The following is a 26,500-nucleotide window of genomic DNA, read 5'->3' as shown; positions in this document are numbered from 1 at the left end:
CTTGGAATATCTTTCTTTTATCTTCATTTTTGAAGAACAGTTTTGCTGAATATAAAATTCTTGATGGTCACTTTTTAAAAATCTTTTTTCTTTCAGCACTTTGAATATGTTGTCCCTCTGTCTTTTGACTTTAATTGTTTCTGATGGGAAGTCAATTTTTAGAGTGTTGTTTCCTATAGTAAATGAGTCTTTTTTTCTCTTGCTTCTTTCCAGAATTTCTCTTTTTCTTTGGCTTTAAAAGTTTGACTAGCATGTGTCTATGTATGGATACTTTTGCATTTATCATACTTGGAGTTTGTTGAGCTTCTCCTATGTGTAGATTAATGTCATTCATCATATTTGGCAAACGTTTGGTCATTATTACTTCAAAAATCTTTTTTCTGCTCTTTCTTTTTCTCCTTCTTTCCTCTTCTCCCATTACACACATGTTAGTATTCCTGAAGGTATCTCAGATCTCTGAAGCTCTGTTTATTTTCTGTTTTTTTTTCTTTCTGTTTTTCAGATTAGAGAGTTTCTACTGATTTATTTATTCTTTCTTCTGCTATCTCAAATCTGCTGCTGAGTTCCTCCAGAATATTTTTCATTTCAATTTTCGTGCTCTTAAACTCCAGAATTTTTGTTTCTTTTAAAAATAATTTCTGGAGTGCCTGGGTGGCTCTTTGAGTTAAACATCCAATTCTTGATTTCAGTTCAGGTCATGGTCTTATGGTCATGGGATCAGGCTCTGCAACAGGCTCCATGATAAGCATGGAGCCTGCTTGCAATTCTCTCTCTCCCTCTTCCCTTCTCTGGCATGCTCTCTCTCCCTCAAAATAAATAAATAAACATTTAAAATTATTTTAAAAATTCTATCTTTATATTGATACTCTTTATTTAAAAAGTAATTATACTAATATTTTATTTAATTATTTAACATGGTTTTCTTTAGTTATTTGAGTATATTTACAATAGCTGCTTTCAAGTATTTGCTAAATTTGACACCTGCTCTTCCCCCTCCAACCTAGAGATAGTTCTATTAACTACTTTCATAACTGGGTATTAGTTACACTCATTTCCTTACATATCTGATACTTTTTTCCTTGTAAACTGACATTTTATACAATATATTATAGCAACTCTAGCTTCTGATTTTTCCTTCCAGGGGCTTGTTACTTATTTGTTTATTTAGTGACTTATCAATCTAATTCTGTGTGGTCTGTCTCCCTCAAGCTGTGCAGCTGCTGATGTCTCTGGTCAGTTTTTGTAATTCTCATTTTCATTTTTTAGGTAAACCTTGCCCCTATGTCAGTACAGTTTGTAATTCACATCTAATAATTTGTCTTGGAGGCAATAAGCTAATATTCCTTTGCTGATAAATATATGTATGGGATGAAAATGCATTCAAAGCTCAGACAGTTTAACATGTTTTCCTTGAATCTTACTTTTCACTGGCATTCCTCTTCTCTTTGCACAAGGCTCTAGGGTCAGCCTTGGGTATGTGGATACCTTGGACCCTCTCTGGTTTGTGACACCTAGGGGCATGTGGTTTTTCATGTTCTACTCCATCAAGTCAGGATGATGTGAATTTTCATGGCTTGGCCTGTCCTGGAAGATCTATTGTTGTCAATGGAGTTTGGGGAAGGGTAAGTAGTGGAGGTAGTCCCAGCTAAAATACCAGATCTCACTTATGCCTGTTGTCTCACCACAATTTTTAATATGGCCCCTTTTACTCTCAGAAGTATCCAGTTTGGGTGATATAATTTATGATCTCCTTTTATATAGTGAGCATAAAAAATTATGATATTCCTTCAACAGATAACCATTGCCTAATTCTTTTCCTTGTAATGCAAGATTTGGAGGCACAGCTGCAAGGGTGTGTATGGGTGGGTGGGGAGGTCCAACTGCCATTGAATGAAAGTTTCCATGATGGTTACATGTATATAGCAAATCCTCAATTGCCTGTTCCACTACATTTCTAAAAGGTTTAAAAGTTTTGGAGATTAAGAATGTCTGTCAATCATGAGGATTGGGAGGTAATTGGAGGATGAGGGTGAAGGGACAATACCTCCCTTATGGGAATTCTGCATGACTTTTTTAAAATTTTATTTTTTTTTAATTTTTAAAATGTTTTTTATTTATTTTTGAGACAGAGAGAGACAGAGCATGAGCATGGGAGGGGCAGAGAGAGAGAGAGACACAGAATCAGAAGCAGGCTTCAGGCTCTGAGCTGTCAACACAGAACCCGATGTGGGGCATGAACTCATGAACCGTGAGATCATGACCTTAGCTGAAGTCGGACACTTAACCGACTGAGCCACCCAGGAGCCCCAATTCTGCATGACTTTATAGACCTGAGGGAAATCAGTCAAGGAGAGGAGCTAGAATTACATGTTTCAAAATGGATTGCTAGAAAATTTGGAGCTGGACTGAGCTAGAATAAACCCATTCCAAGCAATTATGGAGAACATGCCATCTAGCTTTAATCTCATACAAAGTAGTAGCTCCAAGATCTCTATAAAGAGGCCCAAATACTGAAGTGAATCAGGTTAGTATTTTCCAACTATTCACTCATAGTTTCCTGGCATGGCCAATCCATATTTCCTCAGGAACATACCAAAGGAATATACTTCTCTGGGAGCTTAAACACTCTTGTAAATCAGAAAGTTCCCATATTGAAATAGGGAGCAATATGCACTTTAAAAATGATTTTTCCTTTACATAATGATCCACAATAAAATTCTCTTGAGAATAGATTCTTCTAGAGCATTTAAATTATGAATAGATTTACAAAATCACTCATCACATAAAATGAGATAAACATGTAGTATCTGCCTCTAGGATTTTCAAAACTTTTTTTTTCTAAATGGAGATTGAAAGGAATGGGAAAATCAGCAAACTTTGTGCAGTAGAAATTCAGCGTGTATGATGCATTAACTTTGACTATCTTATTGACATTTCTGGATCAACATTAATCCTTCACATTTATAAAGTGTCAAAGAAATCAAAGTATTCACGAAACTTCATCTTACTGAAATGTCATAATAATTCACCTTTAACCCAGGAACCTGTAACAAGTAAATATTACTCTTTCTATTTGGAAAAAAAAAGGAATCTAATCCATAAGATAAAGCATGGAAACATCACATAAATTGCTTAAGGACACAAATAAGTCTGGTGATGGAGCATGTGATGAAATTCCCTCACCTAATGAGAATTAGACAATATCCAGGCTGTAGCAAAGAAGAAACTGGAGCCTCCACCTCCCATTTGTCTGTATGTTATGGCAGAATGAAAATAAATGTTTAAAGAGGGTTTTTTTTTGGTCCTACGAAATGGCACTTCTCCAGCTAATTTCTCAGGTAAAGTGGGTGGACATTTTTTTGGCTGTGTGTTTTTCTTGGGCTTTGCAATTTCTACAATAGAATTTCAACCCAACCCCTAACTTGATTACTGTTTCCGCTATTAATTAACAAAAATAGCTGTTTTCCAGTCATACAGTCTAGAATTCACTGTTATCTCAATTAAAGGCATAACTTAGAGAAATAATATCTATAAAAAATTGCAGTTCTTCCATTAGGGTTTAGCATGTAGAGATACTCTAAAATCTTCCTTTGAATTATATCAGAATGGAGTGTCATCTACCTAGTCTGTATCTTATAAGACTGAAAATACCAAATTACACATCACTGAGATAGAAGTATTCCTATAAAATATTCTTTGTTTCTCACAAAAGTGAGTATCTATCATTGGTATTTATGATATAATACAGTGATCCCTTTATATAATGAAGAGAATTAGAGGAAGACAGTTCTTTCTAGTCTGAGTATTGGCAATGTATTTCTTCAAAACATATGGTTAAGAACCCAATTTGTAAATATATATAAGACTCTATATAAGATGATTTTTTTAATATATAGTTCTAATTCTTACATTTTTACCTTATGTTTTTAGTTTTCAATTATTTCACTTATATAATATATTTCTTTATATTTTATTTACATTCATTTATATATTATTTACATGTATATGTATAACATATATCTACGTGTCTTTTAAAGCATCTTTCTTTCTCCTCAGAACAAGGAGATGTCCATCTATGTCTCTTTTTATTTACCCTTTGTATATCAAGCCATCTAAAGTTACAATAAGATATCCCAAAATTTTAGATGCAATTTCAAAATGCAACCTAGGTCTTCTAGGAGCCAGACTTGATAAACTCATCTGTGCTTTTGTGGTGACTTTATTTCATTTCCTTCTACCTCAATGCTATTCAAATCAGATGTCTGAAGCGAAGTAATAGATTTGTATCATCAGGGTCCCAGACTAACTTAAAGCTTAGATAAGCATCTTTTTGTTAAGTCACCTGAAGGTGATTCTTGGCTTTCTGCACAAGAAAAGAACAGTATGGAACCTATTTCCAAATCATTAATAAAGCATAGAACATAGGGTAGTCGTGACTGAGTGTGCAGGTTGTGTCCTGCACAAGGGCACACAATCTAGGGGTGTGCTCCACTCTAGAAGCTATCCTCCTTGGCCCAAGCTGCATCAGCTGGAGCAAACTATTTTTATAATTTGCACAAAGGTGCTGAAAGACGTCACGTTTTTCTAAGTTGTACTAAACATTTATGTAAGTAACAGAGGCCTAGGGTAACATATTTCTATAGTATTTCTAACAAAAATAATTAATTCCATTAATATTTAGCTGGCTTTCTGTTACATGTTACATAAATATTCAGGTAAGCCTCCTAGTAATGCCCTCACCACATGAACCTGAGTCTCTATGACTTGGACTAAACAGGATGGTAGTTATACATACAGTTCTCCTCGGGGAAACTAACTTTGAAACAGACTAGGAGATAAAGGATCCTTCTAACACTTTCACCATAGATGACAACAACATATAGCAGATCATATTGTCAACATAGTAAAGCTTTTTGTCCTAAGTTGAGTCAAAAAGTGGGTGTAGAACATAATGTTATTCATATTATTACTATTTCTTGATTAAGCTTTCTCCAGTTTGGAAGTTTCAAACTGAGAAAGTGATATCAAAACTTCAATAAGTTCTGAAGCAATGGATTATATGTACAATGGAATACTTTGCCTTTAAATTTAGCTCATGGTGGGGTGCCTGGGTGGCTTAGTCACTTAAGTGTCCAACTTCACCTCAGGTCATGATCTCACAGTTCGTGATTCGAGCCCTGCGTCGGGCTCTATGCTGACAGCTCAGAGCCTGGAGCCTGCTTCAGACTCTGTGTCTCCATTGCTCTCTTGTTCTCTGCCCCCCCCTCCAACTCGCCGCAGCTCATGCTCTGTCTCTCTCTCTCAAAAATAAATAAACATTAAAAAAAATTTTTTTTAAATAAATTTCGCTCATGGCTTTCACTCTCCCTAGGAGACTTTATACAGTTAACTCAATGAATTATTTGCAAATGAGGATAATACATAACATATTTGTACATAAACTTTTCCTGACTACAAAATTATACATGCCCATTGGGAAACACACACACACACACACACACACACACACACACACACGCAGGAAAATACAGAAAAGTGTAAGAAGAAGAAAAAAAAAACCCAGAAAGTCTGATCACAGAGACCATCAATTACTACTGGCATTTCAGCATTTCATTCAAACATGACAAATTTCAATCCCAGTTTGGCTTCTTTTTCTCCAGCACATCATTCAGTTGCCTCCATTCCCACTATTTGGTATGCACTCAACAATAATAATTATTTGTTACAAACTAATTTAGCAATGAACCACGTACTATTATACTTCATAGGTCTGTTATTAATTATTATTCATTCTTATTATTACTCATTGCTCATTATTACATGAGTTCAGTTTTATCCAATCATGCCCTGTGAAGATTATCATATGTAACAAAATGTGACATTGCACAAATGTTAGACCATTTCTGTTCCATAATATGGATGTTAGAAATATGGATGTTAACCCATGGAAAACAAAATAAAATGGTATTTTGATGCTAAAAAGTCAAATGTTGTATATGGAGGCCAAAGAGAAATTATTTTAGATAACAAGATTGTTTATTTTTATTTTTACTATATTTACCACAACACTATATTAGTATAAAAACCCGAGAGTTAGCTGTGCTTACAAAGGTAAAGCACTATAAAAGCCCGAAAGCATGTATCTCAAGAGTCTAATCCAATTCTATCTGAGGAGCTATCCTCTTTCCGTGAGCTCTGTCATGTAGAATTACATCATCTCCCATGGCTCAGATTATCTCCAATTCATAAAATGCTTTAACAAAAACTGTTATGAAGTAGGTTCTATTTTATATTCACATAACTTCCTCCTCACTTTGGTTTAGCACGGAAATACACAATACATCAATATGTGTTTCATTAAGACAGTTGTTTCGATATAGTAACAAGCTGGGCAAATAGAGGAAGTGTGCTGGATGTAATTTATTTACATTTTAATAAGACCTCAGATGAATGATACCACACAGGAAGCTCATAGTAAGGTTAGAGAGAGTGGTGACTGACAAACTGCCTTGAAGTTTGGAAGCTGTAAATATTACTTAATCAATACTATTACTTCTGAATTAAGATAGGATAACAGTTCCACAGGGATAGGCATTGTGGTCTATGACAAACATTATGCAATGCAGACACTAAAAATTGAGGGGGATATAAATTTTCCAAAATATGATAAAATTTTAAGGTTATAACTTAGAACATAGACCAAATGCTAAAGTATAAAATAGATATCTCCATGATATCAAAATCTCATCAAAGCCCAAAGGATAGGACTCTACTTCCTTAATACACCAAAGATTACTGCTAAAATTCCCATTTAGTAGAGATGCTAACTTCATGTTAGCATTTGGATTTCTCCTACTTTACATGTTATCTCTTGTGTGAATGGTTCTAAAAATCAGGGCAAGTTTTTTAATGAAATAAGAGATTCAGAAAGCAATGATTTTCAGTCTACAATTACAGTAGCCTGCACTACTCCTGTTTCCAAATGCTGGGCAAGGCCATCTTTGTATGAGACAAATTATCACTAATAATATTTCAGAAATTAATGTGTATGACATTTGTCTATCTGGTGTTGTTCCAAATAGAATTTTAAAAATCTTGCAAAAGTAAATACAACATTTAAGCAGCAGGTAAAGAAATAATGGTAAAGATACAATAGAACAGGAAAAGTATGAAGAGGCCAGGGTGAGGTCAATATACAAAAGGTGCATTGTAAATTCTAATACATTTGCTTGAATGCAAAACAAGACTATGATCATATTTATATTAGCTACTATAAACATAAATATTTCATTAGGATTTGCTGTCATGCATTTTTTTCTTGTTTACATCTTATCTACCAACTAGAAATTTAAGTTTCCTGAGAGTTTGTGATTTATGTTTTTCTCTACTACAATTCATAACAACTAGCATGATGCTAACTAGAAAATTGATTCTTGATCACTATTTGCTGATTTGATTTGTGTGAAATATAAAGAATCTGGTCAAAAGGGTATAGTTTTAAAATATCAGATGCTCATGCATATTATATAAAAGAACAAAATAAAGAATTCTGAAAAATAAAATAAATTAAAACAGTGGATTGGAAAAACTAGGAACATTATGCTAAACTCCATTAAAGCATAAAATTAATTTAAAAAAACTTCATTGAAAATAAATCAATCTAAGTGGACACTTAAATCCCACAGATAATACAGAAGACTCCCAGAGAAATGAAAACACAATGTTGGCATCATAAAAGTGATTTGCCCCCAAATCACATATCATTTGTGTCATACGATATAAGAAGTGATAAAGTATGATTGGAAATTCCAATTTGCTGATTGTATAGAACATACGCAATCTATATTATAAGAGGTCTATGAATTTTCTGAGACGGTACCAGGTTTTATAGATGCTCTTGATTAGAATCTGAACACTATTATTTCAGATGTAAAAACTCATAATTTTGATTTTAAATAATAATTTTAGTTTTAGCAATTTTTAAAATCCACATTTTGACATGGTATACAATTGGTTTATAAAAGCCTTCAAAGTGTTCTTCATAAAATACTAAATGTGATGTTTTACTAGTTATGCAAGGACAATTTAATAATGGGAAATCAATTACTATAAATCCCTTGCTGAATTATCATGCTCCGAATAATCCTATGTTTTTAGAGAAAGAAACTATGCATCTGAATTCTAATGCCCAGCAAACAATTTCTGGCACATAGTGTAAGTACTGAATAAATGTGTGTTAGAACTGACCTGAATTGAAAAAGACATCACAATAGAACTCTATGTCCATCAGTTAGAGTTTAAAAATATTTATTCAAAAAGGCATGTAATGTACTTCAACACTCATTCTTAATAAACAAAGAAAGGGTTAGAAATAATTTTCTAAAGAATGTCTTAAATCAACAACTAATATCTACCTTGTGACTACTGGAAAAAAAAAACAAAACAAACAACTAGAGACATTACCACATAATCAAGAACAATGATGCTTCCTATCTTCATGGTTACTTAGCTGTTTTGGAATTTCCAGTAATGAAACAGGGTATTAAACAGAAATAAAAAGGAAAAAAGATGATAATGTCATTATTTGCAGATAATTTAATGACCTTAAAAAACTCAAGACAAAAAACTTAACTAAAAAATTATTACAAAAGTTGAATAAAGTAGCTAGATAATAAATATTACACACTGCTATATGATATACAATGATGTTGTTAAGACAGTAAATCATAAGAGTTCTCATCACACAGAAAAAAATTTTTTTCCTTTTCTTTTTATTGTATCTATATGAGAAGATGAATGTTGGCTGCACTACTGGAATCATTGAAAAATTTTAAAAATTATGTAAAATCCTAACAAATCATAACAAAACTATTATAAAGAAAATATGGCTTTTCTTGGAATATACACAATTAAGGACAACAACAAGGACATAGCATGCTTTTACTTAAGTATAATAAAGAATTTGGGTACCTATATGAATAGAAAGACACAATTTATTTATTATAAAACATTACATAAATAAAAAAATACGATGCTGCTGAATGTGAAGACAATATTGCAAAGATACTGATATTAATTTATAGGTTTAATAAAATTCCAATAAAAATTCCAATGGAACATTTTTACAAACTGAATGCAATAAGTTAATTCTGAAAAATGAGTAGGTGACAATACAGCCAAGTATCTTTGAAAAAAGAAAAATAAGGAAGGTTTGACTTAACCGATGTGTAAACTTACTATGAAGCTCTAATGGAAACAGTATAGAACCAGTGAAAGAACAGATAATTCAAAAATAGATCCTAATGTTGATAAAAATTAGTAAGCAATAAAGATGGTACCAATTGGGAAATGGTTTGGGGACAATTGATTAACTATGGGGAACAAAATCGAGATGCTTATCACATACATTAGGCTAAAATAGTTTCTGGAAGGAATAGAAAATTAAAAATACAAAATAAAATCATGATAATACCAGAAAAATGGTGAGTTCTTATCAGACTTCAAGCTGGTAAAAAGAAGATAAAAGCAAAGCCACAGTCATAGGGAAAGCAATATAATAGAACTGTGTTGCTTCTCACATCAACAACAACAAAAACTATTCAATGGAATATGAAAACTGGGAGAAACATTTTAACATTACGTTGACAAAAGCAGTGATTTAACATTTTAAATATCTTGCAAATCATCAAGACAACAACTTGAGTAAAGAACAGGAGCAAACAATTTACAGTAAGAAAAAAAAAAAACAATGGCAAATAAGCATATGAAAGACATTCCAGCTCCATATTAATCAAATTGTTGCAAATTACAACAAAATAAACAAGGGTTTTTTTTTTGCCTGCTGAATTAGTAAATACTTGTAAAATAATACTATTCAAAGGAGGTAAGAGTGTACTTAGAAAAGCACTCTCATATACAATTTGGGAGGAGTTATCAAAAGAACCTTGAGAAGTTTACATACACTACCCCAGAAATCAACCTTCTAAAAATGATGTTGAAAACATAATCCAAGATGTAGATAAAAGTATGTGTGTAAGAATGGTTGTCAGAGTAGTAGGGAAAATGGTGGAAAATAACTTACATGTCAAATATGGAGAAGTCTAAAAGTTTTTGGTACATAAATAAAACATAATATTGTGCAGCCATTAAAAGTATTTCATGATTCTGAGAACTAATAATGTAATTAATGCTAATTGAAAAAAGCATAATGTTGACTATATGATCCAAAATTTTTAAAGAAAATACACACACACACACACACACACATCCACATCTACTTAGAAATATACATAAAATTGGAAGGAAGCAGAGCAAAATCTTAGAATTGTTCATCCCTGATTTAAATTTATGCACTATACATTTTTTCTATTTCCATAATTATATGCAATGAGCATATTTTATGTTTTAAGCTGAAAATAAAAACTCAAAACCTTTATTTTAAACCTAAAATTAATTTATATGTGTTCAGAACCCACTCGGGAAAACAAACACCAATAGAAATCACTTTTCTTATATATATGGAATTATTGTGCACATTCATTTGTGGATCTCCATAATTTTGTGCATAAGGAACCTCTATTGAGATATTTGATTTTCTTATTTTATTTCCAAAGAACATAATACATCTCCTGAATTAAAAGCAAAGGAAAATAAAGTCACTCTTAAGTACCATATTTGACCACAATGCTCTTCCAATGCTCTGCTGGCCCTTTCTTTGACCACTTCTACATGAAGTTTACCTATTTTGTTGATAACTATTTTGGTATCAAGTTCAGTAATATTCAATCTGAGAATGTTTATCTAGCCCATTAAGCCAACACCAAGAAGTCACCTTCAACCAACTGTGACCAACACAGTGAATAGTGCATTTGATTTTCACATCTCCTTTGCCTGGAACACCAGCCATGCTGAATATTCTGAGAGTAACAATGGATGGGACTTAGATTTTTCATCAGTGCTTAAAAAATAGCTGCCAAAGTCAAGACATGCAGTAACCTTCTAAGTAAGTTTGCTGGCTCCATATTGTGTTTGAAGGCACACCCCCTCCAAACGTCTGCACTCACCATCTGCTACTCAACTGCAGAATAATGCACTCAAGTCTGGTGTTGCTTGGCATAGGCAAGGATAGTCAATGTCCAACTCCATTCAGACATGTGCACCATATCAGGAACCTTATGACACAGTCCTCAACATCAATGCAGCACTTTCAAGCCCCACTGCACATCAATCAAGTATGTATGACAGTCAAGCTGATAGACAAAATCTAAGCCAACCCTAAACACCTACTGTGCATGGATCTCTCCAGTTTGCCTGCAGCTCACCTTCTATTAAGACGATAGCTTTGGCCTAGTCTTCCATGCCAAAACAAGTCCATGGAGTCACTCTGGCAAGAAGAAGGGTCTATATCAATGTCAACGAACAAGTTCCTTGCTGCCGACCCTACCATCTGTCCTCCTGCTTCCCACCTACCTTACTTTATGTGGACCTTGATGAATGGGATTCTAACAGTCCAAGATTCTAGGTTAGCCAGCCTTTGCAGATGGGGTCAACATGACTGCCCTCTGGCCAAACACCCAGGGTGACATAGCTGAAGGTTACCAAGAGAGTGCCTTTTTGCAAATTTGATATTGGAAATAAAGCAAATAAAGATGTTCCTACCTGTTTTTGAGGTAGGGTTTGTGAAGAGAATGATATGTTCAGTGCTTAAAATGAGGATGATTTCTCTTTAAATTTTTTGAAAATATTAAAAATGCTAAAGAATAAATCCCATTTCAACACTATGGATAAGAGAAGTAAGGTAAATAAAAATAAAACTGAGGTTGTTTTAAAGTATTTACAAAGTAGGTTTGAGGAAATGACTTGAAAAATCTCAGAAATATGTAGAAATAAGACTTTATAATGTAATATTAATATAGAAATAGAACATTTCAATATACATTAGATGCAACAATATTAGAGAATAATGTATATGCTAAATGGAGAATAATAGCTTTCAGACCTATTCTCCATCAGTTGTATAGCACTTACAGACTTCATGGCTGAACAGTAGAATTTGATATAATTTTAAATATGAGTAGTTAATGGAGAAATCAAATTTTTTGATCTTAAAAAAGATATTATATGAAATACAATAAATGAATATTGCCTTAAAATTGAAAATAAACTGTTTTTGTGAACATGTTGACAAATCTTTTCAATTAGGTCATTACAAATGCACTGGAGACTGAGCCTAATGACATATAAAACCAACAGAAACACCACTATTTTCAACCCAACTCAGCTTAATAAAATGATATAATGATATGCCTTTATCTTTTCATTCAAGAGAAACTAAATGTACTTCTAGAATGGTCTCTGGACTCACCAAAAACAAAACTCTACCCTAAATTCAAAATATAGTATCATCTAGGCAATTTAGATAAGTAATAATTATAAAGTGAATCTTTACCACACCAATAAGATAATGAACGTGAAAAATATGTTACACATATTAAGTATCATACACAGAATTATTCAGAGCTTCTATCTCAGTGTTTTGTACATAGTAAGCACTTACTAAATACTTGTAGAATTGATTAGAATTTAATTGAAAAGAGAGGTATAATGAGACTTCTATAAGTAGAATTCAGATCCTTTCAAGATCATGGGAAAAAGTTCAATCAAATTATATTACTAGGTACATCAGTTGTCTTTGATGTTATAAATCAAGATGAGTTTCTATTGTATCTAAAGAAAATTTTTGTAGGATTATCTTTGGAGAAATCACAGTGGAATAAAAAGCATGATTACTTTTAATTTCTAAATATATCCAAATTTTTTATCACTCTTTGGTCAAGTAAGATAATGCTATAGAAATCCTACATAAAACCCGAATTTACAATGTCCTGGCCTAATCATCTGGATAATCTCTTTGAATTTTCCTAAAATATGCTCCCATCCCATTTTCTATGGGAATTCTCCCACTGATTAACACAGAGAATGAGAATTTGGCCTGTGCTCTATAGACACCATTGAAATGTGGCCACCTGAGGCATGTAGGGAGGGCATCCAGCTGGCACGCCACATGTTGCCCTGGAGTAGAGTACAATGAGAGGGATATTTTGGCTAAGACTACCTGGACAATCTCTACAAAGGCCCTGATTATGAAAAGGACTTCAGTATCATCATTGTCTCTTGAGTATAATATGAGCCAAGGAAACTTCTGTTTCTAAGTTTATATATTTTACCAAAAAAAGCACTTATAAGAAAAATCAAAGAAGCCTGGGCCGTTGATATCAGAATCTGAGCATTATCCATATCACTGGGGGCAACTCTTTTGATTTTGAGAACCACAGACACTTTAAAATTGATGCTAAAGCACACTGAAGACTTGACCATAAACTGCAACATAGTAAAGTCTGTAAGGCAAAGGATGCAAAAACACAGAATGCAAATTTGTCTTTAGTGCAATTGCTAGATTATATATTATGAAAATCAAGAAGTTCATATACTACACATTTAAGAAATATTTGGTTTTATTTGTACTTTATGCAACTTGTGGGAAAGAAAAGCCATGCAGTTGAACTGCAATGCCAATGAAATAATTTTGTCAATTTTGAATCCTTTTTTTCAAAACACCATACGTGATTAGAACACATAATAATGCACTACTATTTTTGCCAATTTTCGTTTTAAAACCAAAGTTGTTTTTGTATTACATAAGCACAAAATCAGAATTTCAAAACCAGCAAACATATTTAGGAGTGAATTTTAAATTAAACCCACTTGATTCTTTGTTAGATCAACTTTGAGCGCCAGGAACATTTTTGTAAAATTCCACTGGGGTAAATAGGGTAGCTAGGAAACGCTCCTCATAGTGAGAAGAAGCATATGCATTATTTTCAAGTTTGGTTTAGATTTTTTCATCCTCCTACTGAATGGTTCTAGTGATATTTACAATACAATATGAGTATAAATCTTAAGGGATTTATGATGTCACCAAATGCTGAGAAACAATTACAGCTGGGATTTACATTTGTGTTTATGTATTATTTTGCCTATAGATTCCAAAAACCAATGAAGAAAAACTTTTGATACAAAACATATCCTGGAACTGAAAGACAGATTCCATCTATCATTATAACCAGTTGATAGTAATTCTAAGATAGAGTTTGACAGTAAGTGAAACAAACAAACATAATGGTTTAAATATGCCACTTCAGCCACTAGAGCTGTCAGTCAAGAGGCTTTTTTTTATATCATTAATTCAATGCCATAAAAATAGGAATTCTTACTTTTCAATAAATTTTGGTGACAAGTTGTCTACACAAAGAAAACCAACACCTATAGGGAAACTTTTAATTTGTCATCATGAATGTCTATTTGAACTTATTTAAAATGTTATAATTGTGGGCTTAATTTACACCCATTTTTTTCCCTACAAGCTCAAGAAAATCACAATGATCACAGTGTTCCTAAGCCTAATGAGTCCCAATTTATGACAGAGAAAAATGGAAGCTCAGAGAGATAAAGAGTACTGGAAAGGATTATACTGGAAGTCCAGGAATATATTAAGTGCAGTCTCATGGAATTTTAATAAAACCATAAAAATTACCCTTTTATATTTTTCATTAACTTATCATTTTACTTAACTCAAAATATTGTGCAGAAAAGTTTTATTGCTGACTTAGGTAACTGAACATTTTTATTAATTTAATTAGGTTTTGCAATTTGTGACCAATAAGATTTGGCTTACATCTTGCCTTTTTCTTCAGGAATTTAGAGACTTTACAAATCTTAATACCCTGATGGCTACGTAAGACTTACGAGGCTAGGAAATAATGAGATTGAACTTGGCCCCTCTTCCATCTTTATTGACAGATAGCCCGAGTGCCAAAAGCCAGCGCTGCTGGTTGTCCATCATCATATCTAAATATTGATTTTCCTAAAACTTGTATTTTGAGACTTTCTTCATTTTAGAATTACAGGTAAAGTCACTTCCCTTTGATATAAACTGCATGCAATAAAGAAGGAGGCAGTCCTACACAATAAATATGTAGGGAATGGTTTTCCACCTCTGCATGCTGCAGAAAATCCCACTGAGTTAAGTAGGGTTCTACCAAGGCCACTTAAACATATTAGCCTATTATGCTCCACATTTCTTTATTGTTCTCAAAAAGCTAATGAAATGTTCCAGTGTAATGTTTATGCTGGAGCACTTTTAAAGGCATTTTCGAAGTGATATTTCTCTCATAACTCCAGAAGGGGGTTCCACTTCCTACAAGTATTTAGTAGACCATGCAGAGACCATGTAGTCTCATTACTGAGACTGTTTAGTTGCATGGCTGGAGAAGATTTCTTAAAGATGATCACTTATGAGTTTCAGTGTGGGCTTTAACATCACTGTAGAGTGACAGGAATTACAAAGCTGGCAAGCACACATGGCATATTGTCCTACTGAATAGATAGATTTTTAAAACTGTGTGTTGTCCATTCATAGATAACACTGACTTATATTGTCAATCTATTGGTTCAGGGTATATCAGTGTAAAATTAAACAACTGGTTCTCTAGATTCAGTTCTTTTTAGAAAAATAAGAGACTACGGTCTTCTATCATGAAAACAGTCAGTATGGAGAATGAAACCCCATCAGTTACCTTAGCTGTTGGGGTGTCAGTTTCATCTGTAAGAGACAGGAATCAGACCTATTGATCTCCATGATATCTTCCAGTTCTAATATATGCTGGTTTTATGATTCCAAATACCAACACTGTGTATTGAGAAATAGCAAAGTATGCAAAGAATAAGGGAAAGAATTTCATTAAATTATTAGCTTTACAGGGGCGCCTGGGTGGCACAGTCGGTTAAGCGTCCGACTTCAGCCAGGTCACGATCTTGCGGTCCGGGAGTTCGAGCCCCGCGTCAGGCTCTGGGCTGATGGCTCAGAGCCTGGAGCCAGTTTCCGATTCTGTGTCTCCCTCTCTCTCTGCCCCTCCCCTGTTCATGCTCTGTTTCTCTCTGTCCCAAAAATAAATAAACGTTGAAAAAAAAAATTAAAAAAAAATTATTAGCTTTACAGCAAAACTGAAGTTATATAATTGTGCCTTGAGTTCTCATACACAACCACCTCACTTACTAAACATCATCAATAATATGAAAGAAAGGGTGAATATTAAGGTCACATGTGGTAAGGTTAAGGTTAAAGCCAAGACTAAAAATATAATTAATTGAGAACTGAAAAAATTAGAAACTTCTACCAAAATAATATGTAGTATGCCTTGACAAATGACAATTCCTTATATAATCATTCTCAATTAAAAGCAACAATTGGGAGAGATCTTGGAATTTTTTGTTTTTTATTTTCAAGAAATCATACTATAATCCTAAAAAGTATTTAACAGGAGTCATAGCTCTGACTTCCACTGGATAATGCTAAGAATGTAATATCCTTATTCTTATTCTTTTTTTAAAAAAATTGATGTTAACATTTAATATAGATACTGCACTTAATTAATGCCAACTATGTTCCACATGGTTTATTTGCATTCACTCATGCATTCACTCATGGAATCCTTCCATCAACACTAGGGAGTAAGTACTATTAGAACACAGAATCATGGAGGTGGTTATCAGTAATGCTAGACTATCAAACTGACTTATGGGTCCCCCCACTTTTTTTCGGTGTGCAAAGCTAACATAGTGTGCCACCGTGTTTCAAGAATATCACACCTATCAAATTATTATGTTTTTGTATTCTTCCTAATATTAACCAAAAGATGTAAATTCTTCCATGTATTATTCTTCATTCATGAAAGTAGAGATTGAACAAACATGAAATTAGGGGCGCCTGGGTGGCTTAGTTGGTTAAGGGTTCAACTCTTTTTTCAGGTCATGTCATGATCTCACGGTTTGTGAGTTCGAGCCCCATATCAGGCTCCGTGCTATTAGCATGGATTTTCTCTGTGCTATTAGCACGTGCTATTAGCTTGGGATTTTCTCTCTCTCTTTCTCTCTCCCTTCCTCTCTCTTTGTCCATTCCCCGCTTGTGTGTGCATGTTTTCTCTCAAAAGATTTTTTAAAAAGAAAGAAAAGAGATGAAATTAGAAGGTACACACACTTTTTTTCTCACTATAAGTGTGAAGACATATCCATAAATTACTAGAGGCATAAAAACCAATAACCAGTGAGAATGAAATGGTTTCAAATGACATTATAAGCTCTTTAATAAGTGGATTCTTATAGAGTAATGAACACTAGAATGGCACAAGGAACCTATATTTTAGTCCTGAAGCTACCACTATCAAATTGTATAATTTGGGGCAAGTTAACTTAACATTTAAGTGCATCCATTTGCTTGTTTTTTTTCCAATATGAGGAGATTTAGATCTCAAAAGTTTCCTTCCAAAAATAGCATTCTATAGCATGCTACCACAAAGTCAAGTTATGATTTGCTTTGTTTCATTTATTACATAACAGCCATTGATGTAAATGAATGGTATTATATTCACAGCTTTAATTTACAGCAAAGATTGGGCCTGCTTTGTACTCATCTCTCTAGCTGCAGCTCTGATATAATAAGGTGCTATCTTGAACATTGTGAGATATGTCATGTTCATTCCTGCTCAAGATATCTTGGCAGTAATCAGATCATATAAAAACTAAGAAGTGCATGAATACTTGGACTTAATCTTTTTTGACCTCTCCCATAATTTTTGACCTTGACTTAACTATCTCAGCCTGCTCCCCTTGACCTCTAATATTGCTAAATACTAAAGAAGTTCCTGGATATTATGTACCCAAACCAAGAGTGGCAAGCATAAAACAGGTGGAGGTAAGGGCAAGAGTATTATAATTCAGTAACATTTCTCATGCTCCCCATTATTTATTTAGTTATATTTGTTCCAGAAACTATTTTAACATATGACTATAGGAGAAGTCATGTGCAGCAGGCTGGTATTATTAAGTAAAATCAAAAAAAATCACGGAAACATGGAATATCAGGTTCTATCATTTAACCATTTCTACCACTAGAAATACTTGACGACCATACCACTTTCTTTGTAATCTGGAAATTGTTTTAAGATAAAGTCAGAAAGTAAAAACCCAGTTTCTATATTGTGGGCGATCAAAGGTCATTTGAAAGGAGAGCAGAGGTCAAGAGCAAACCCCTAGGTCTACTCCAGAAATTTCACTAGAGGGTGCTCTTGGGCTTTTATGAGTTGTCAGTTCTCCAATAAGAAAACCAAGTATTGCTTAGAAAATGTTCTGCCTTCCCACAAGTTGGATTCCATCATGGAACCCATGTCCAATACCTCATTATAAATGTAAGGATACTTCAAGAAAACCTTGAGCCTGGTTCCTATTTCCCTTTGAAATTGACTTGTTTCTACCGGTATTATATTTGTAGGCTTCACAAATGTAAGACCCACGAGAGATCTCACAAGTCTTCAAAAGTCTGCATTCTAATTAGGTAACCACAGAAACTTCCTGAGAAATCAAAATGAGCTTAAATGGGGTTAACTGATGAAGCTATTTTTGCAAATGTATTTTTGCAAACACAATTTTGATCTTGTAATTGGTTCATAATTTATATATCTACTGAAAGGATTTTCATTATTCTATAGGACCTGTAGATGTAATCTTACTGTCAAGCGGAACCAATCTCAAGCAATTATTTATATATTTATTATTTGTTTTAATGATAACAACTAGTATTGAGCACTGAATAAGTACTCAATAAATATGTCTGTATCTTTTACTGGGTATAGAAATTTCTGCAGTATATTCCCGAGAAAATGTCATATAATTAATTCATAATCTCTACTCCATATGTTAGACAATTTTCCTTTATGACTATAGTTTTCACATTTCTTGAATTTATATTAAATGACTTATTCTAATTATTCCTGATGCTAGCTTATTTCTATATGCTTCTTGTTTTTGCTACATTCTTAAGAGAAAATGGAACATGGAAATTGTTTTCTGTGATTACCTTTTAATGTTTATTTTTTATTTATTAGGAAGACGGAGCATGTTTTTTGTTTGCCTACACATTTAAAAAATGGCAATAGCATATGATCATACATGGCAATGCTCTTCTTAAGAATCAAAATTAAAGTCTAAGTAAATTTCTTCTTCACCTTCAGAATGTAAAAAGTTCTGAACCACTGATGGCCACTGGCCATTATGCCTGGCATCACGGTGACCACTCATCATGCATGCTTGCAATATTGATGGCTTTAGCATCTTTACAGTTGATTGGATAATTCTGAAGATGATTATGGAATACTAAGGCTTTGTCTGCATTTCTGATATGGTTAAGTTTGAAGTTTCATTATTCTTTAATTGAATCAAGTTAAACAGTTTCTCTCAAAAATTGGCTTGAAGCTTTTGACAAATAAATTCAGGGCCAAAGAGTAGCCCTTTATACTGCATGATTCTGTATAAAGATATGTTTTAACTTCTCATTTGATAAAAGACAAACCAGTACCATCTGTGAATTCCAGATCCTTTCAACATCCTGCATGGATTGCAACCAGCATGAAAGGTTGGGAAAATAAGTGGATTCTGAGCTTATGAGGGGCCCTCTGTGAGAAGCACCAGATATTTAAGCATGCACATCTGATACATGTTATTCCCCCATTCAACCTGCAGAGGATAGAGTCACCAGCCTATATTCAAACTATGCTTCATCCAAGTTGGTTATACATAAGTTTAAAGCACTCTATAAAGAATTGGCAAAATTCCCATGGATACTGTGAAAATAAAGGGAATCGATGAAAAGATATAATTATTTTAGCCCTAGATGTAATTAATTTGTGAGTGAGGTCATTTTCTCTCAAATACATTCAAGTTTCTCCAAATACAGGTCAATGTTTGCTGGCTGATGGGAGAAAAGACCTATTTGGTTTGAGTTTGCCCACGTTCATATTCATTTCTCTATCATAGCAAAATAAAATATCTTATAAATCTTCACATCTGCAAAGAGGGTTCAAGCTGAGGCAGAGTGACAAGTATTGCTGATTGGCAACAAGAAAACCTCTTAACTATTCATAAGTATCATTTCTATGATTTCCTATTCTAGTCTTTCTATTGGAAAGAAACAAAATAGTTCTACCTCATTTTATGAATCAGATGCACTAAAATGTTTAGCTAGAAGTTACACAGCAGATCTCAGTCTAACCTGGTTATTTCACAATTAATACACTAAAACACAGGAAAAACAAGTGGCATCCTTTCCCAGGCCATGCAGTTAGTAATGGCAGGTATTATTCAGCTTTCCTAATCCGGTGTTCTTTCTATTGCACAATTTTCCAATGCCACTTGGTTTTTCCCAAAGGATCTGTGTATCATATCATAATTTCATGTTGACTTCCATTGAAATTTCAGAGAAAGAAAAAGAGATATGGGGAAAATTGCTTTTAAGTAGCCAACTCTTCAATGTAGGCAACATCCCTGTGTCCAACGGTCTAGTAGTCAGGTGATCTACATGAGCTTGCATGCTCATTAAAAATGTATGCATCACAGGGGCGCCTGGGTGGCTCAGTCGGTTGAGCGGCTGACTTCAGCTCAGGTCATGATCATGCGGTTTGTGGGTTTGAGCCCCACGTCAGGCTCTGTGCCACAGCTAAGAGCCTACTTTGGATTCTGGGTCTCCCTCTCTTTCTCTGTTCCTCCCTCATTCATGGTCTCTCTCTCTTTCTCAAAAATAAATATTTTAAAAATGTATGCATTATAAAATACAATTAATATTCTCCCTGACTACAGCACCCTCATATGTTTTCCCAAGTAAACCGAGCCAATGCCATACTGAATCCTGGAGGCATTCTTATTTCCCTGAAAGTCAGCCCAGCATGAAAACCCTGCTGTCTTGTGGGAAGAAGAGTGCAGGTGTACTCTTTGCTTTAAGAAGACTCAAAAAGCCAAATTCTGAACTTACCAAACAGGCAAATTAGGGGGTGATTATTCACATGATAAAAGCATTCACCACAGGATGCTTTTAAATCATAAGCTGCTCTTCTACATTCAACATAAGTTATATTACAAGGCTTCCTTTTCACATTCTAGAGTCCATGGTCCCTTATGCAAAGGCGGTGAATGATTGATTGGTGGGCATAAAGTCCTACCACTTATTACCTGCTAGGCAAACCTTCCTTTTCCATACACAAGAGGAATTGGGAGTGTAATTCATTTTTTAAAAATTAATGAATCTTCATTCCTGAAAAAAACTAGTATCTTTTGAGCACTTACTATGTGCCTGGCACAGTGCTAAGCATTTTATGTAATGATCTGATTTACTCCTCCTCACCATATGTCTACAAGATTAATACAGTTATCCCAATTATAGATGAGGGAACTCGGAGTCAGAAAAGTTAGACTGAGTACTTAGTTAAGTACCTTGACTAAATCTAATAAAATGATACTGCCAGAATTCAATGCCAGATCTGTCAAGAGCTCTGGCCCTCACATGCCTTACAACATTATTTCAGATGAAATGTAATGTCACCCCTTACCTCTCACCTGAGCACAGCTGTACTCTGACACTCTGATGTACCTTCCCCACGCAGCAATCCTGTCTACAGCAACAGGAACCACACACGCAGCCTGTATACACAGACAGGGAACTCACTAACAAGGTGACTTTTTCGATTACCACACTGCTTTATTAAGCCAGAACTCATCTCCTTACAATTCCCACCCATGGGTCCTAACTTTATTCTGTTGTTATTGAAAATTACTAGAATCCCATTTCCCCATAGCTATCACATTCCTCCTATGGTTTCTTCTTTATCTAGGTAAAATTCTTCAGTTCTTCAAACCTTTTATTTTATATAATGGGTATGTCTGCTGTTCACACATATTCTATTCTTTCTTAAAACCGGTTCTTCTGGAGCACTGAGAATTCATCCATGCCATTTCTAAGCAGGTATGTAACTCATAAATGCTTGGGAGGCTGCATAGCACAGTGGTTAAGGGCAGAAGCTCTGGAACCCAGACCGACTGGCTTCAAATCCAAGCTTTACCACTTACTCTGTCTGTTTCCCTAGTGAATTTACTTGATCTCCTGAGCTTCAGCTTCCTCCTTCAGTTATGAAATGAAAATAGCAGTAGTACCTACTTTATATGGCTCTTATGAAGATTTAAAAGAGAGACTATAAGTAAACCAATTAGGGTCCTTCTCAGCAGGTTGTTAAATGTTTGCCATTATTATTCATGCTACAGGAGTGGGCGAACACTTAACTGCCTAGGAAAAAATATATGGCCTACATTATTCTATGGTATTGACTTTATTGTCCAAATATAAAGAAGTCAAGTTCTGCTAGAAATGCACTCGACTAAAGACCTGCTTCTACTCTTAGCTCTTCCAAGCACTCCAACTTAAAGATCTTGGACTAGTCACCTTACCCAACTCATCTATCACACGGGAATGGGACAATCTTTCTACCTCTAAAAGGATATGGTTTTATTCTACGATTCTACAATTCTATGATTCTATTCTCCTAGGCCCTGCTTAAATTTCTTTACTAATTATGTTTGAAGACCACCATTAAAATACTAACTTTTTATCTGAACATTTATATTAATCTTTTGAGATTTCAAGCAGCTTAACTGCATTATTTCCATGAAAGAGAATAAGCCTCTAAGATTCTATAGACGGGTCTCCTGGAAAATGAAAGATGTTATAATTACATAGAAAGGAATTTAATGTTACTTTTGAGGTGATAACCCAAAGTCCTATTCTGCCAGGTCAGCAGAATCCTGCCCTCTTTCTGCCCCACTTGGCCCAGGCTGTTCTCAGTCATCTTGTTGAATCTCAGAGTAGCCCCTTAGATAAACACAACTCCAGGTTTGGGTGGAATGCCAAGTTGATACAACAATCATTAATGTTCTTGTCCACAAAAGTGCATCCAGGTTGGACTGCTTCTTCCCTACCCCAAATCACTTCATTCTGTAATATATATAATGTTCAGCTAATTCTGTTATGGCTGAGTGTGCCAGTGCTACTTGTGTGCCCTATTGTTTATCTCTACATCTAATAAAAGCATGGGGACAGGTGTCAATATCCAATCAATTGTCTGTCAAAGAGTGTGACAATCTACTCTAACAAAGCAAATTCCACAAAGCAGCAAAGGGACAATCCCAAGTTGACTAATGCCAAAATCTTTGACATTTTGTAACTGAGAATAATGTATTTTTCTACCAATAAAAATGGCATTATTATATTCCTAAAGCTATGAAATGTTATCTTTTCTATTTCTAGAATTCTCTATGTTCAAAGTTAACAAGTTTAATTGATTATATTCTTAATTGCATAGACAGCTATGATATTTTAAATCTTAAATACTAAATTTGTGCATTAAACTAGTCTCGACCACTTTAGGTATGACCATTCTTGTTCGTATATAAAACAATTAATATTTTAGGCCAGTGTTCTGTTTTGGTTTTTGGTTTTGGTTTTGGTTTTGGTTTTGGTTGTTGTTGCTGCTGCTGCTGTGTGTGTGTGTGTGTGTGTGCGCGCGCTCTGTTTTGATAATTGACTTATAGCATCTATTTGAGAAGGTAGAAAGGTGACAACTTATTTCAGGATATCTACAATTTCATAACACTAATATGGCCTTTAAATATTCTGCTTAAATAATGTTTAAGTATCAGTCTATCTATAGCCTTTACATTGTAAAGAGGAGCTTAAAGCTGAAGTAAAGACTTCAGTAAAAAGGATCTGAACTTTATATTCTGGAAAGTAGAAATCTTACAAAAACCAAAGAAATGAAATTACAGATTTTGGAATTTCTGTTTTTTGTCTGTACATAAGAAAATAGTGTGGTGTATATTCATTTACCAAAAAATCATAATATTACTCAGATTGTCTAATACTAATTTTGCTATACCAGCTTTGTTTTGGTTAACATTTGCATGACAACTCTGGTTATGTTTTTAACAAAATGCTCGGCAGAAATGGAGTCATTTATATGTATATTGCATTACATGTGTACAAAGTCATCCCTTAAAATGCAACACTGTTGCCTTTGAGAAATAGAATGTATACAAAATTTGTTTAAAAGATTAAATCAGGGGACACTGGGTGGCTCAGTCTGTTAAGCATTCAAATCTTGACTTCGACTCAGCCCGCATGAGACGAGGTCCACACGGACAGGAGAATCCCTGCTTAGGATTCTCTCTCTCCCTCTTTCTTTGCCTCTGTCTCTGTCTCTGTCTCTGTCTCTCTCTCTCTCTCTCATCTCTCTCAAAATAAATAAACATTTTTTAAAAAACAATTTTTAAAAAACATTTTCATAGCACTTTAAGCTTCCCTAAGACTATTATTTCACTGAGTGTTTAGAGACCTTTACAGATAGGTATTATTAACTCCATTTTACAGATAGAAAAAAAAATAAGGCACAGAAAGGTTAAAATGAGTTGCATAAAGTCAACAACTGGCAAGTAGAATATTTTAGACTGCACTGACATACTAAGTATAAGGGAAACCCATCATCTGTGTGTATTGCCCCTCGATAATACAGAAAGGTAAAACACTATCCCATCAGAGTTTTGTAACACCTATTAAACATTTTAAATCTCAGTGGCATTGTCAAGTATTTTTTTTTAATTTTTTTTTCAACGTTTACTTATTTTTCAGACAGAGAGAGACAGAGCATGAACGGGGGAGGGGCAGAGAGAGAGGGAGACACAGAATCGGAAACAGGCTCCAGGCTCCGAGCCATCAGCCCAGAGCCTGACGCGGGGCTCGAACTCCCGGACCGCGAGATCGTGACCTGGCTGAAGTCGGACGCTTAACCGACTGCGCCACCCAGGCGCCCCCATTGTCAAGTATTTTAAATCTTAAAGAAGTAAAGAATAATAGCACCAACTTTGCATCCCTTCAAATTTGTAACCCTTGGAAACCCAAAGTAAATTTCTAACTCCTGACTTATAACCCCTCACGGAGGAAACTTAAAAGAAAACCAGAGACAAGCCCTTGGTTCATGGTGCCTATGACGCCATGGATATACAAATCTGCCCCATTTTACAGTACACAAAGAGGAATGGAATTCAGCTGTTATCAGAGATAATAATAAACTTCTGCTGGTGAGTCAGTCTCTTAGCCTCAGATTTACATTCCCACTGTCAGCAAGAGTTTTTCAGTTAAACACTTTTTAAAAGTAAAAATTCAATAAACAATGTTTATATTACCAACAGAATGTATTCTCATTGCTTTGGTGCTAAACTATCAGATGCTTTTCGACTTTGCTCTCTTCTTTCTCTCTTTTGTCCATTTCTTAGCTCCCTCACCGCAACCCTTGCCGCTCTCCATACTTGCTCTCTCCCTGAAGCTGCAAACTGCCTGGACGCCTGCACCCTCACGCTTCTGAGATTAAACCCAGACCAACCCATGGCATGGCTCCCGTTCTTTGTCTGAAGCCAGTGTCTAATTGAGTCAGATATGGACTTACTATCAAATTGAACAGCAAGCCCAGATTTTTTCCTGTTTAGATAAAATGTATGATACTTATATATTTGTATAAAAAATGTCCATCTAATAAATTCTCTCAAAGAAAATGGTCTCATTATATTTTCACCTTATTTTCTCATTCTATTTTTAAAGCCACAGTGAAAGGAAAATTATTGTGGTCACTCTAAAATATTCTCTCCCCTCCCAGTTAAGGTCTGGTTTAGACAAAGCTAAGGCAGTAATTTCTAGTTTGTATTTAAGGACACTAGTTACTGTTTACCTATAGATGTTTGCATACTTGGACTAATGGGGGGTAGGGTGGGGAGGTTATCCTCGGAGTGATAACTAAAGCTTGCCACTTCGTTGTCATTATGTTGTAAGTGTCGGGAGGGTTTTTGTAAAGTTAATTTTCTCCCAATACCATTTTATTCCCCCAGGGAGTGAGCAAGAGGGAAGAGTTGCTTTTCCGCAAAATAAGTCTTACAGCATTGACCAGGGCATTTAAATGTATCTTTACAATTCTCCACTTGGTCTCCCAGGAACAGTTTTTATAGATTTAGATTTTTTTTTTTGTCATAAAGTATTCTATTTATTTCTCAGCAGCTGGTGTCAAAAAAGTTGTTGTTGTGTTTTTTTTTAATATTCCTTTTAAATAAATAAAATCTGTTTTCATATTGTGTAAAATTAGTTTTGCCTGCTGTGAGTTTGTGGCATTATGAAGTGATCATTTCTTCCCATGAATTATTTAAAGTGAGGATATCAAAATCTGATGGAACAATACAATGTACTATACAATTTAATTTTATAATATACCAGTTCATACTAGTACCTCACAATGCACAGCAGTTCTATAGTACATTGGCTCAGAAGTAGCAGATCAAGACTATGCCCCTCAGTTTATATTTTAGTATCTGAGAGTCCCTTCTAAATTTCTCAGTGTGCTAGAGAATCACTCCATATTTGGCTAAAGACATTTTTGCTAACTACTCATGCAGGGCACTGATGTTCAACTAGCCTGGATGATATTTAGCTTCTTTTTTTTTTAATTTTTTTATGTTTATTTATTTTTGA

At 34.4% G+C, this 26,500-nt stretch overlaps 1 protein-coding gene across 25 annotated transcripts in view; it reads right to left on the bottom strand.

Moving 5' to 3' along the window:
- Nucleotides 1-26,500, bottom strand: part of ZBTB20 (zinc finger and BTB domain containing 20) — a 767,438-nt gene that overhangs the window by 469,406 nt on the left and 271,532 nt on the right. The window contains exon 5 of one of the 25 annotated variants that reach the window (XM_047874792.1): nucleotides 11,287-11,383. The exons of 23 other annotated variants lie outside the window; for them this stretch is intronic. The gene's annotated coding sequence lies outside the window, so the exon portion shown is untranslated. The remainder of the gene's footprint in view (nucleotides 1-11,286; nucleotides 11,384-26,500) is intronic. One more of the 25 variants, XM_047874789.1, reaches the window with a different exon arrangement.

The sequence above is a fragment of the Prionailurus viverrinus genome, chromosome C2 (assembly GCF_022837055.1).
Source record: "Prionailurus viverrinus isolate Anna chromosome C2, UM_Priviv_1.0, whole genome shotgun sequence".
In the NCBI taxonomy this organism is placed as follows: domain Eukaryota; kingdom Metazoa; phylum Chordata; class Mammalia; order Carnivora; family Felidae; genus Prionailurus; species Prionailurus viverrinus.
The sequence above is the reverse complement of the archived record's forward strand: the minus strand, read 5'-3'. Positions and strand labels throughout refer to the sequence as shown.